Here is a 6,039-nt window from a genome sequence, read left to right on the forward strand (position 1 = left end):
AGTAGATGCAATAACATTGCGTTATTTGGTCAGTTTATCTGCATATCATAAACTGCATATGCATTAAATGGATGTGGTAACAACCTATTTATATGGCTCATTAGATCGGGATATCTATATGAAAGTCCCTGAAGGACTAAAGATATCTAAACCATCCAATGAATATTCGCAAGGGTTATACTCAGTCAAATTGCAAAGATCTTTATATGGTCTAAAGCAATCTGGACGAATGTGGTATAATCGTCTTATTGATTATCTGGCAAAAAATGGATTCAAGAATGATGATATCTGTCCGTGTATTTTCATAAAGAAATCTGCATCTGAATTCATTATAATTGCTGTGTACGTTGATGATTTAAATATCATTGGAACTTCTGAAGAGATTCCAACAATTATAAAAACTCTAAAAGAAGAGTTTGAGATGAAAGATCTTGGAAAGACTAAATTTTTTCTCGGCCTGTAGATCGAGCATACAAAAAATGGGATCTTTATTCATCAAACGACATACACAGAAAAGATCTTGAAGAGATTTTATATGGATAAGTCACACCCATTGAGTACCCCAATGATCGTAAGGTCTTTGGATGTGGAAAAGGATCAATTCCGTCCTAAAGAAGAGAATGAAGATATCCTTGGTCCTGAAGTACCATATGCGCTAATGTATCTTGCTAACAATACACGACCCGATATATCATTTGCTGTGAATTTATTAGCAAGATATAGTTCCTCTCCAACCAGAAGACATTGGAACAGAATCAAACAAATCTTTCGATATCTTCATGGGACGGTTGATATGGGATTGTTTTATCCCTATGGATCCAAGTCACAACTAGTTGGCTATGCAGATGCTGGCTACTTGTCTGATCCACATAAAGGGAGATCTCAAACAGGATACCTGTTTACATATGGTGGAACAGCTATATCATGGAGGTCCATGAAACAGACGATTGTTGCAACATCCTCTAATCATGCCGAAATACTAGCGATTCATGAAGCTAGTCGCGAATGTTTTTGGCTCAGGAGTTTGATCCAATATATTCTGTCATCATGTGGACTGATTGATCATAAGAAAGCTCCAACTGTCCTGTTTGAAGATAATACAACATGTATTGCTCAACTTAAAGGCGGATATATCAAAGGTGATAGAACAAAGCATATTCCTCCCAAATTCTTCTTCACTCATGATCTTCAAAATCAAGGGACAATTGATGTCCAATAGATCCGCTCAAGTGACAATCTAGCATATTTATTCACATAGTCACCCTAACTTATAGCACGTCGTGATCGTACCAAAAGTAAGGAGTTACTAACCTGTTTTCTTTTATTATCTATTTAATATCGAGCCTTTACGTCGATATCGCGTTTCAGTTTTTAGGAAAAAGCCGAAAACTTTTGTTTCTATTAATTAAAATCATATATCAAAGATTTCCAAGAAATACTAGTCACATAGTTATTAATAATAATAAATATCATATAGAAGAGTTCAAATAAAATTCAGTTATAACTCCTATCCCTCTGCATAAAATAAAATCTTAAATAACAAGGGCGAGGGAATTCTATAAAAGCAACTCAACACATAAATTTAACTTAAATAAAACTCTTAGTCGCCTGCGGCTTCAAAATGAGTCTTCGAATCTGTGTCACTGAAAGGGTGGAAGATTTTGGGGTGAGAACAAACCACTAGTTCTCAGTAGGGAATAGGAATGTCGTAAAAGTAATGAAATAAAATACAAATAACTAACTTTACTCAATAAAACCATTTTGTTAAACCTTTGGAAATACTTTTTATTTTTACCTTATTACCTTCTTTAAATTTCCGAACATAAGCTAATCTCAATCACAACTTTAGTTCCCAATCACAGAGAAATAATAACACAAGAAACAGATCAACACACAAACAAATTGCAATAAGACAAACAAGTCAAGCAGCACAATCACAGAGAAAATATAACAAGCAAAACAAGACCAAATGTAAATGCGCAATCAATATGATGCATGTCTGTCCTAAGCAGGCCATGAGCTCACGCGTCGGATGTCTACCCGCAACCCGACGTTACTCGGGGAGAACCCCGAATATGGTTCCTTTACCGTGTCAGTCAGGATATCTTGGCATCACGGTAAGAACAGGCTATCAATTAGGCGAACCTTCCTGCATTAGCAACCTTAGGCTATCAGTTAGGCGGACACTTTCGCATTAGCAACCATAGGCTATCAATTAGGCGGACATTCCCGCATTAGCAACCTTAGGCTATCAGTTAGGCGGGCACTTCCGCATTAGCGCTTTGGCACAAAGACCCATTCACATTTCATTTTCATAAATCATAATCTACTTCAGTTATTTATTCCACTCATGAATTTTCATTATTCCTCCACATCACCAATTACATACTCATACATCCGCATCACCGCTTAACTATACATACCTCCGCATCACCTTATTATTATTCACACCTCCACATCACCACATATTCCTTCACTTATCATACCTCAAAACATTAGTTCCTAGGCAGCCAAACTTCTTTAACGTTTAATAAAAATTCCTTTCCTTAATAAATTGGATTCAAGTTATTACTTAAACAAGAAACTTTTCTCAATAGAATAAACTTAAAACATAACTTTTCCTGATAAATTGAAAGCCAAATAGAATGAGTTTTAAATCAAATTCTCTTATGATTAACGCTTTAAGCAAAGCCTCGAAGTTTTATAAAAATTACTGCAGCATTTCTTCTAAAATTCGGGCTTTGCCACCCTTCAAGGGTCCCAACCAAATCATTTTCGATCCTCAAAGATCATTCCTGATAAATCCGACAATCCAAATTCAATGCCAAATCATTTTATAAATTTGAAAGCTAACCAGGTTCAATTTCAAAATCATTTCCCACAATAAGCCTGTAAATCAGATTTTTTAATATAAAGTTCGCTTCTTAATGTAAATACATATTTAAATAATTTTTAAAACGAAAACACTTTTTCGTATACTTTTTACAAAAACTTGGACATCATCTTCCCTTAAAATTGGACTTTACCACCCATATGGGTTCCCTCAGATTCCTAACTTCCCAAACTAATCTCAAATCCAACTCCATTCAACCATTATCAACACAACAATTTCTTCAATAACTAATCTTTTAATTTAACAAGAACACTAATTTAATCACTTTTTCCAACCACAACTCAACCAATTCATCCATTAATCACGCAAGACATTTATAAATTATTTGCAATTACTCACTAGACTTTAATGGCATTAACAGATTTAAACGATTAATTTAAAAATAAATTCCCTACCTTCGTATGAAATCAGAATCAAAGAAAATTTTGGAGAAGTTTTTTGACCGAGTTGCTGAAAAGGAAAACGTCTGAAATCATTTGTGCCTCTTAAAACTCCAATTGGCCGAACTCAAGGGGAAGAGGAGCTACGTTACCATCAACTTCTACCGGATCAAAGTAACACCAACGTGTAGAGGAGGAGGATACGAACACTTTTATCGGATTAGATTTTTGACTGGAGTTATGAATTATAAGAAATCAAACTCGGAAGCTCAAGGAAGTTCACGGTTTCTCTCTTCTCTCTCGGTTCTTTCTTTTCTTTCTCTCCAAATGCATGTTCGGTGATGCATGAAGAGCAAAACAAAGATATTAATGATGAGTGGTGATTTGTGGTGTTTAGGCATTATAGGTGTAACATTTTTAATAATGGGAGTATATAGTATATAAGGTATAATAATTAACAAATATTTTTTAAAAGAAATTGAATCGCAGAAAAATAAATTTTTCTCATATCAAATATCCTTTAAAAAATATTTGTTGAGTTATTACACCTTATATAATATGTACTCCTTATGTACTCTTATTATAAAAAAAATTATAAGTAACATCTACTATTAACGAAAAAAACGTACACATGATCCAAATATAAACTAATTATCCTTTTTCCTCTAACCTTCCTTACTTACACTCACTCTCATTCTACTCTGCTCGTTGGTGTTTGAGAACAAAAGAGTGTCCGTCACAACCACTTCTTGACAGAGAAAAATGGCAGGAGGAATGATAGAAGAAGGGCCTACGAAAAGGGCTCATCTTTATGAGCACAGATTCACTCATTATTTCGCCTTCACTTGTGTTGTTGGAGCCCTCCGTAGCTCGCTTGATCTTGGTGTTTCTGGTCTTTTTTTTTCTTTCACTGTTTAATATTTCTGTTTTTATTGAATCATCGTAGCTGAATTGCATCTTATAACAAGTGTAATTATCCGTACCATGCACGTGTCATGCACGTTAGGGGTGTTCGCGGTGTGGTTTGGTTCGATTTTTTAAGGAAAAGCCATCCGATCCGATCGTTTAATTAAGGTGCGGTTCGGTTTAGTTCGGTTTTTTTTCCAAGGTCATCCGAACCAAACCAAACCAATTAAAATCGGTTTGGTTTGGTTCGGTTTGTTCGGTTTTTTGAATCAAATAAAAAAAAATTCTACCATACTATTATGCAATGTCATAAGATTGAAATCAACAAGCCAAAATACACAATAGCTAACAAAGTCTTGATCTAATGAAATATAACGACAATAGAATTCAAATACGACAATTAAAGAAGTTTAATAGCTCAACATTCAACACAACTGAAAATAAAAATAAATTGTCATTAAACTGATAGCAAAGTTATGGTGTCTTCTCCAACAAAATAGCTAAAACTTCATAATGCAAACCAACCTGAAATAAAAAAAACAGTTACATAATAAGAACAACAAGAACAACAACAACAATAATAATTATAATAATAATAATAATAATAATAATATAAGGAGAACAATTCATACCATAAAACTTAACAAGATGTACTTTAATCAGACTCAACACCAGAATCTTCTTCATTGGGATCACGAGTGGGTGCAACATGAACAAAACCAGCAATAAACAAGCAATGAACTAGCAATAAACCAAACAGAACAAAACTTGATAATCTGAACAAGCAATGAACAAATTGAACTTGGCAAATTAAACACTAAACAACAATACCATTATACCAACAAATTGAACACTCTGACTTGGCAATTGAAAACTAAAATTGCGTATTGCAGTGAAACATAATTTTATTAATTTGAGATTTTTGTTTTGGTTTGTTGGTAATTTTGAAGAACTTGTTACTGAAAGGGTCCCATTAATATTACATAATTTGTGACCTAAGATAACACGTTGGAGTTGGACATCCCTATCAGAAACTGAAAGCCTCTATTTTAGAAGCCAAATTCAAAACTTTGATCCTACAAACTTTGATCCGAGGCAACAATAATCCTAACATGAATAAATTGAACAATAACCAGCAAGCAGCAATACCAACAAGGCAAGTAGGCAACAATGCATCAGTAAAGTTTACCTGAATAGATGGCTCGGGCTCCATATGCACTCGAATCGGTGGCTGGGTGGGAGACTTTCTGGGTGGAGGAGGCGAGGTCGGAGGTGGTGAGGTGACCCTACAGAACTCAGAAACGCTGCTGGGTGGAGGCTTTCTGGGTGGAGGCGGCGAGGTTGGAGGTGGTGAGTGGGTGGCTCAGGCTGGCTTCGACTTCCAGTATCAAGGAGTGAAGGAGGTGAGATTTGGAGGAAGAGGAAGGCTTCGGCCTTCGAGTATCAAGGAGGTGGGTGGCTCAGGCTGGCTCCGTGGGGGGTCTGGCCGTCTGGGTGAGTCGGCGAGATGTGGTGGCTCCGATCTGGGGTTTGGGCGGGGTTAGGTTTCCATAGGGGGAGGAGGGACTCGCGCAGCAAGGGAACAGCGTAACGCGTTTGGGGGTTTGGGGGGGTGGGGTTGGGGTTAGGGGTAGTTTTAATTTTAGGGTTTTGGGAAGAACCGGTTCGGTTAGGGTTTTGGTGGCAAGAACCAAAAACCGAACCGAACCGCAGAAAAATCGCAAAACATCACTTTTTCGATTTTTTCGGTTTTCGGTTTTTCGGTTCGGTCCATCGGTTTAGTTCGGTCCGGATCGGTTTTGAACACCCCTAATGCACGTGCCTTGCACGTGATAAGATTGAAACTATAATTTTAGTTTT

The 6,039-nt window shown here is 36.3% G+C and overlaps 1 long non-coding RNA gene across 1 annotated transcript; it reads right to left on the minus strand.

Moving 5' to 3' along the window:
• Window positions 1–4,455: 4,455 nt before the first annotated feature.
• LOC112744434 (uncharacterized) lies at window positions 4,456–5,774 on the minus strand. Its single transcript, XR_003172787.3, has 3 exons — window positions 5,369–5,774; window positions 4,812–4,920; window positions 4,456–4,704 (listed from the first exon to the last, which is right to left on the minus strand). It is a non-coding gene; the product is annotated as an uncharacterized lncRNA (long non-coding RNA).
• Window positions 5,775–6,039: the final 265 nt, after the last annotated feature.

Source organism: Arachis hypogaea, chromosome 14 (genome assembly GCF_003086295.3).
Source record: "Arachis hypogaea cultivar Tifrunner chromosome 14, arahy.Tifrunner.gnm2.J5K5, whole genome shotgun sequence".
In the NCBI taxonomy this organism is placed as follows: Eukaryota; Viridiplantae; Streptophyta; class Magnoliopsida; order Fabales; family Fabaceae; genus Arachis; species Arachis hypogaea.